Consider the following 8,112-nt stretch of genomic DNA (forward strand, 5'->3'; position numbering starts at 1 on the left):
ACCCCAACCCCCCGCCCCCCCGACCCCATAATAGTATCCACAGCGGTATGCTAATTATTGAGGGGAACAGCCACAAGGGATTGCTGCACCCTTTCTGGTCACCCAGCTACCTTTATCCTGGAACTTGGGAGTGACAACCTCCCTATAACTCCTATCTATCACACGCTCTGCCTCCTGAATAGGTCCTGCTCCAGTTCCCAAACATGTTCTGTGAGGATCTGGAGTTGGGAGAATTCAGAAGGGACACGAGTAGTGAGCCTTACCTCCCACATCCTGCAAGAGGAGCATGCAACTGCCCCACCTTCCATCCCCTCTACTCTGGGTTGCCAAAGACACAAAAAGAAGGAAGCTTACCTTACCAACCCTCCACACAGTCTTTGTTTTGGTTAGAGGAGGGGAATGGGTGGGAGACGTTACACGTGTAGTGTTTTGGGTTTGGCCAATGCCCAAATGTCTTAGTTCACTTACCCAGCTGCCCCCTGGCTCGCGCTCTCACCACTCCTGCCACTGAATTAGAGTTAGTTTGGTCGGCAATCTGTAGGGGATTGAGGCAGGCTGGGAGACTGGAATTGATGGGGGCCATGACCAGCCTGCCGATGCCCTTCATGATTATTGAAGTCAGTGCCACTGGGCAGTAGTCATTAAGGCACATCATGTGTGCTTTCTTAGGTACGGGGATGATAGTGGTCTTCTTGAAGCAGATGGGGGCTTTGGTTTATCAGAGGGAGAGGTTGAAGATGTTGGTGAATTCCTCCGCCAGTTGGTCTGCACAGGATTTGAGTGCTCAGCCAGGGGCACATTCTAAGGTCCAGACTTACGTGTCGAGCGATGCACTCAAGCTAGGGGCAGCTGCTGCCAAGGGGCAGTGGGGAAAGAGCGCTGTCTGAGGTCTTCCTGCTGGAGGTAAATTGGGGTCCATTCAGTTATCAAACCCTCCTGATTCTTTGAATATCTGTCAATATAGTCTTGTAAAGGTAGGAGACATCTTTAGGTTTGTTTGTTGGATAGGGTCAAGCTCCAATGTTTGTTTGTTTCTTCTTGTGCTACTGTCAGAATCAAACTGTTTTAGTGATAATTTATGCCTCTGAAGACTTTTTTATGAACAAAATATATTTTTTGAAATAAAAGAAACTGAAATATAGGGATACAGGAATGCAGTGAAGAGTGTACAATGTCACCATTCCTGACGCTGAGGTACAAAGGTACCAGGTACGAAATCATAGGTACAACGTAGAAAAATAAAGAAATAAAGTTAAAAGTTCAACGTTACAATCCGTCTTCAGTGCTTCGCCCTGCTGGGCTTGCATTCCCCACAATGGCTTGCCCTCCCCGGCTCTGGGCTCGCTCTCTTCACGGAAGGAATGGGCCGGCAGGGAATAGAGGGAGGCAGACCATTTGCAGGAAGATGTGATTAGTTGAGAATGGCATCATGTCAGCACAGACATGGTGGGCTGAAGGGCCTGTTCCTGAAGTAGATTAAAGTAAGAAAACAAGAGAAGGAAGTAAACAACAAGTATAAACAGACGGAGCGACCATCCTGCTCTCTGTGTTTCTCTCAATTGATCGTGCCAAGCCTATTGAGATTCTCCAGCAATTTCTGGTTTTGTGTCAAATCTCTGGCATTGCCGTTCTTCATTTTCTGTCATTGCATGTTATTTCACCGCAGTACCGAAACCTACCAGCCGATGACCACCCTGCCGTCAACAGTGCATGAGAAACATCAAAAGGAAAACAAACCTTATTGGAACTCATATGTGAAACTCAAAACTGTAATGGTGATGTTGGGAATGGCGGTAAATAGGAAATTAGAGACACGTGCAATAAAGGAACACTGACATTTATTGGTGACTTTAATCTGCACATAGATTAGGCAAACTAAATTAATAACAATACTGCAGAATAGGAATTCCTGGAGTCTACATGGGATGTGTAATATATTAAGAATCAACCAGAGAACAAGTCCATCTTGACTGATAGATTAATTAATTTATGGACATGTGTGCCTAAGGACAGTGAAAAGCTTTGTTCAGCAGCAGTCCAGGCATATCGTGAGAAAAAAAAACACACAGGTCATAGGATAAAATAAAAACTCGGACTGAGTTATAAAGGTCCGGACATGTGCTAGGCAAGATCAAATTTAACAGGTTCAGTATTATTTGAAGTTAGGGAGCCCATTCATCAGTCTAATATTGGCAGTGAAGAAGCTGTTCTTGAACCTGCTGGTGCATGTGTTTAAGCTTCTGTATCTCGAACTGATGGAAGAAGTTGTAGGAGACCAATAATAGGGTAAAATGGGTCTTTGATGATGTTGGCAGCCTTTCTGCGGCAACAAGTCGGCACAACATTGAGGGTCGAAGGGCCTGTACTGTGCTGTAATGTTCTATGTTTCTATGTTTTAAGATGTGTCAGTGGAGTCTATGGATGGAAGGCTGGCTTCTGCATACACCAGCACAGCTTACGCTGGGTATTATGTAATCTTGGCAACCTAGTTAGGCATGAATAATATGATCAAATTCTTCATCAAGGTGAAGATACACAGTTGATTCTGTGATTTGGATCCTGAATCTAAACAGACAAGACAGTTATTGGGAGCTCGCAATGACCAATTGGTGTTAATTAACTGAGTGATGCTGGAAGGGCAGTGGTAAATATTCAAAGACAACATGGGTGAACTGCAACAATTGTTCATTCCTGTCTGGTGAAATAAAATGGCAAAGGTGGCCAAGTCATGGCTAACAAGGGAAATCAGAGAGTATTAGATCCAAGAAATAGCATACGACACGGCCAGAAAAGAAAAGCAGGCTTGAGGAGTGAATGAGTTATGTGAAGAGAAAAAGATTGGTGAAGCCAAAATTTAGGCTCTTATAATCAGAAACAAGGGAATTTATAATAGGCAACAAATAGCTGATGAACTAAATATACACTTTGGTTCTGAAAAACACAAATAATCGACAAGGTAAGTTGCTGAACAAAGGATTTAATGAGAGGGAGAAACTGAAGGAACCCAGTGATAACTTCAGTAGGTTAGAAATGTTCAGAAAATTGATGAGATCAAAGGTTGATAAATCCCCAGGCCCTAATACTCTACACCCCAGCTACTTAAGGAAGTGGCCCTAGAAGTAGTTAATGCAATGTTAGTCCTTTTCTGAGATTCCCTGATGCCTCTGCTGCTGATGGAGAAGGAAAAGGTCGCAGTCACTGGCACTTGGTAGACTGCCAAAATCAGGCACTTACTCAGCACTGAGCAAGAGAGGGCCTTGTAGTGTTTGCAGTCAGGGACTTCATACAAATACACAATGAGATTGTGGAGCACAATGTAGGTATGTGGGAGATCATGAGTCCTCATTGCCAGGAGACTCTAGGACTGCAGAAATGCAAAGAAGACACTATTACACCAACCATGTAATTGTTTGGCTGCCTTCATGGACAGGACAGTGACTACCATGGGGTGCCAGGTGACGCAGTCTCAGAGACTGCTGAAAATGTGAATTGGCCTGCATTCGCTTGGTCTAATTATTGGTCTACAGCATTGAAGGAAAAGCAAAGGGCGAATGGTGCAACCTTTACCTCATTCTAGGTGCTTCTTCCACACAGGAGACAGAGCAGTACCAAAGACAGTTGGTGGAAGGGGGACCATGCTCAATTTCCTCAGATGTCTCTTCTTCGGACTCTTCAGATGTGGTCATACCTTCCACCTTCACTCTGGGGTAATAACACACAGTATGACTGGGTCACCCATGTGCAAACTCACGCTCAGTGTTGTCAAAGCAAAGCTCCTAGGCCAAAGCAATTCACTGTTGGACATGCTCCCACCACCCTGGCTGCGAAACCCAGGGCTGTGCTGACACATAACGATAAGGGAGGGGAAAGAGATGAATGGCTTGCATTTGCTTCTATTTCTTATGGTCTTGTAAGCAATATCAGGACAGAATAGATAAATTTGACATCAGTTATGGAATCAAGGTGCAGGAGGATAAGACAAAAAATGTGAAGTTGAGGATTAACAGATCAGCTCCATGCTGGAGCAGACTCAATGAGCCAAATGCCTTCTTCTGCTCCTATCTCCACAGGCCTCACTGAAAGTGAGAAAAATGCTTTTGAGCTCACAGTGCAGGCACAGTGAAATTGTACTGTTCTTTAAGGCTTGGACCATTTTACTGAATCAGTTTGCGTGAGACTGTCTTTCTGATTGTGAGTGGAACTGTTGCACAATAAAGTCTACTATACTATTCGATATATGATGTAAATTGGAGCAATATCTGACTTGAGAAGTTTCTGCCCCATGTCTAGGCAATGGATAAATCACAGTGGAAAGGCACTATTACTCCCAGGGGTCAGACATTGTTATTTTATCACTGACCTCAATAGTTAAAGGAGTTGGTCATTGCTTGAAGTGGTCAGCAATGCTTAGCACTGGGTGGTCCACAGCACAATGTGAGTCAACGTGTAAGTTACCAGAAACTAAGAGCTCACAGTGTGTCTAATCCCCTGTGTGTGACAGTGTTTCACTTTGAAGACATTCATTTCGCTGTGTCTTACAGTCTTACAGGTTGAAATACTTCCCCTGCACACTTTTCACACTTTCATTTCATATTACCACCAACTGTCCTCCAAGGTTTTGGCACACTCTGATGACAAGCAAGAACTGGTATTGACATATGATGCCTCCCTGTACAACTTCTGGGTAGTATTCACAAATGTGTGGCACAATGAAGAAGAATGCCCACTTGCATATGCAGCTAGGACTCTTCAAAAATATGTCCAGAAAGAGAAAGGAGGTTTAGCAGTCATATTTGGAGTCAGGAAGTTTCACCAAGACCTGTATGGATGTAAGTTAGTAATAATAATAGACCACAAACTCCAGCTTGGCCTGCTTAAAGAGGACAAGACAGTGCCACTCATGGGTTCAGGCCAAATTCAGCAGTGCTGTCTAATATTAAGTGACTATTTGTTGAGTCATTGTCCAGAAAGCCAAGTATCAAATGCAGATACACTGAGTCGCCTCCTCCGAGCAAATACCACTGGTGGTACTCCACTGGCAGACTCTGGAATAATTTTAAATTTTATGGACACACTTCCGATCGGAGCTGACAATATCAGATTTTGGATTCAGAAATCTCTGGTCATGGCAAAACTGAAACAGCTGTTGGTGATGGGGAAAGCCAACAGGCCATCACAACCACAAATGAGATAACAAGGTGTGGAGCTGGATGAACACAGCAGGCCAAGCAGCATCTCAGGAGCAGGAAAGCTGACGTTTCGGGCCTAGAGCCTTCATCAGAGAGGGGGATGGGGGGAGGGAACTGGAATAAATAGGGAGAGAGGGGGAGGCGGACCGAAGATGAATAAAGGAGAAGATAGGTGGAGAGGAGAGTATAGGTGGGGAGGTAGGGAGGGGATAGGTCAGTCCAGGGAAGGCAGACAGGTCAAGGAGGCGGGATGAGGTTAGTAGGTAGGAAATGGAGGTGCGGCTTGGGGTGGGAGGAAGGGATGAGTGAGAGGAAGAACAGGTTAGGGAGGCAGAGACAGGCTGGGCTGGTTTTGGGATGCAGTGGGGGGAGGGAACGAGCTGGGCTGGTTTTGGGATGCAGTGGGGGAAGGGGAAGAACTGGGCTGCTGTTGGGATGCGGTGGGGGGAGGATAGATTTTGAAGCTTGTGAAGTCCACATTGATACCATTGGGCTGCAGGGTTCCCAAGCGGAATGTGAGTTGCTGTTCCTGCAACCTTCGGGTGGCATCACAGTGGCACTGCAGGAGGCCCATGATGGACATGTTGTCTGAGGAATGGGAGGGGGAGTTAAAATGGTTCGCAGCTGGGAGGTGCAGTTGTTTATTGTGAATCGAGCGGAGGTGTTCTGCAAAGCAGTCCCCAAGCCTCCGCTTGGTTTCCCCAGTGTAGAGGAAGCCACACCGGGTACAATGGATACAGTATACCACATTGGCAGATGTGCAGGTGAACATCTGCTTAATATGGGAAGTCATCTTGGGACCTGGGATGGGAGTGAGGGAGGAGGTGTGGGGGCAAGCAGATGTTCACCTGCACATCTGCCAATGTGGTATACTGTATCCATTGTACCCGGTGTGGCTTCCTCTACATTGGGGAAACCAAGCGGAGGCTTGGGGACCGCTTTGCAAAACACCTCCGCTCGGTTCGCAATAAACAACTGCACCTCCCAGCTGCAAACCATTTTAACTCCCCCTCCCATTCCTCAGACGACATGTCCATCATGGGCCTTCTGCAGTGCCACAGTGATGCCACCCGAAGGTTGCAGGAACAGCAACTCACATTCCGCTTGGGAACCCTGCAGCCCAATGGTATCAATGTGGACTTCAGAAGCTTCAAAATCTCCCCTTCCCCCACTGCATCCCAAAGCCAGCCCAGTTCTTCCCCTCCCCCCACTGCACCACACAACCAGCCCAGCCTGTCTCCGCTTCCCTAACCTGTTCTTCCTCTCACCCATCCCTACCTCCCATCGCAAGCTGCACCTCCATTTCCTACCCACTACCACACTGACCTGTCCCCTCCCTACCTCCCCACCTATACTCTCCGCTCCAACTATCTTCTTTTCTCTCCATCTTCAGTCGCCTCCCCCTCTCTCCGAATTTATTCCAGAACCCTCTCCCCATCCCCCTCTCTGATGAAGGGTCTCGGCCCAAAACGTCAGCTTTTGTGCTCCTGAGGTGCTGCTTGGCCTGCTGTGTTCATCCAACTTCACACTTTGTTATCTTGAATTCTCCAGCATCTGCAGTTCCCATTATCACTCACAACCACAACTGAAACTGTTTTTGGGCCCAGAGAGACCAGTTCACTATAGAGGATGGCATAATATTATCGGGAGCAAGAGTAATTGAACTGAGCAAAGATCACCACAAAACACTGGCTGAACTCCACCCGGGCAATTCAGGGGTTTCCAAACTTACAAAATTGGCAAAGAGTTATATATCTGGTGGCCTTTTGGATGCTGACACAGCTATGTGAAAGGGAAGCGCCCAGATTGCCAACAAGGACAAAAATTATGAGTAGCAGCTGTCTGTGGGAATGACTGGATTAACCCAGTACTCAGTTGCACATTGACTATACAGGTCTTTTCATGGGCATAATATTCTTCGTCCTTGTGGGTGCCCATTCAAATGCTGGTCGTGCACAGAGTTCATTCACCAAACATGGGGATGACGATAGAAAAATTGTGCGCATAATTTGCAATGCACAGATTCCGGAAGTATTGGTCATAGATAATGAGCCACCGTTTACTAGCAGGGGATTTCAGTATTTCCTGAGGTCTAATGATTTTCGTTATATGAGGGCAGCTCCATGCCATCCATCATCTTAAGGGCTGACAGAAAGTGCAATGGGCAGTCTTAAAGAAACATCCCACAGCTTCATTAGATAACACACTGTCCCTGTTCTGAGCTGATTATAGGACCATCCACCATGCAACTACGGGGATAGCGCGAACAGATTTGCTCTGATCTTCCTGGACTTAGGCCGGGTGGCGAGGAGGGGTGCAGGGAGCAGGGAGGGTGAAATGGCATCAGGAATACCAACGCTGAAGACATGACTACTTTAAGTGAGAGAGGCAGTTTATAATTCAGGAGACAAAGTTTTGTGTGGGAACCATGGAAATTATCCCGCATAGGCGAGAGGCATAGTTGACGAAAGGTCAGATCGAGTAGCGTATAAAGTTCAGGTAGATGTGATAGCTCTGAACAAGCATGTGAACAGTATGAAAGTTGAAAACTAGCAAACCGTGTGGGAACTAAACATGTCTGGCTCAATAGTCTTTCTGACTGTTTCGGAACCTGTGGGTTCTCCCTCTCCATCAAGCATTGGAGGTACCTCAGAAAGCTGAAATGGACACAGCAGATGTTGCTGCCTCAACACTTTCGCTCCCTGAAGAGGAGAATGTACTTCTTCCGAGTCACTCTGAGCGCAAAAAGTGAGCTACTGTATGTTACACGCTGCCCGTATCAGAGGCAGAGTTGGAGAAACCTGACGTGTTGCTAAAATGCCCCAGGAGGAGCTACAACGTAAAGAACCATGCAATGTCTTTGGATTCAGAAGGGTAAGTACTGATTGCAATGAAGTCAGCCAGGTGGACCTCATAGAATATG

At 46.4% G+C, this 8,112-nt stretch overlaps 1 protein-coding gene across 1 annotated transcript in view; it reads right to left on the minus strand.

The window, feature by feature from the left end:
- The window catches only part of LOC125450601 (uncharacterized), a 506,390-nt gene that overhangs the window by 250,404 nt on the left and 247,874 nt on the right, over positions 1-8,112 (minus strand). The window lies entirely within an intron of this gene.

This window comes from Stegostoma tigrinum, chromosome 34 (genome assembly GCF_030684315.1).
Source record: "Stegostoma tigrinum isolate sSteTig4 chromosome 34, sSteTig4.hap1, whole genome shotgun sequence".
NCBI lineage: Eukaryota > Metazoa > Chordata > Chondrichthyes > Orectolobiformes > Stegostomatidae > Stegostoma > Stegostoma tigrinum.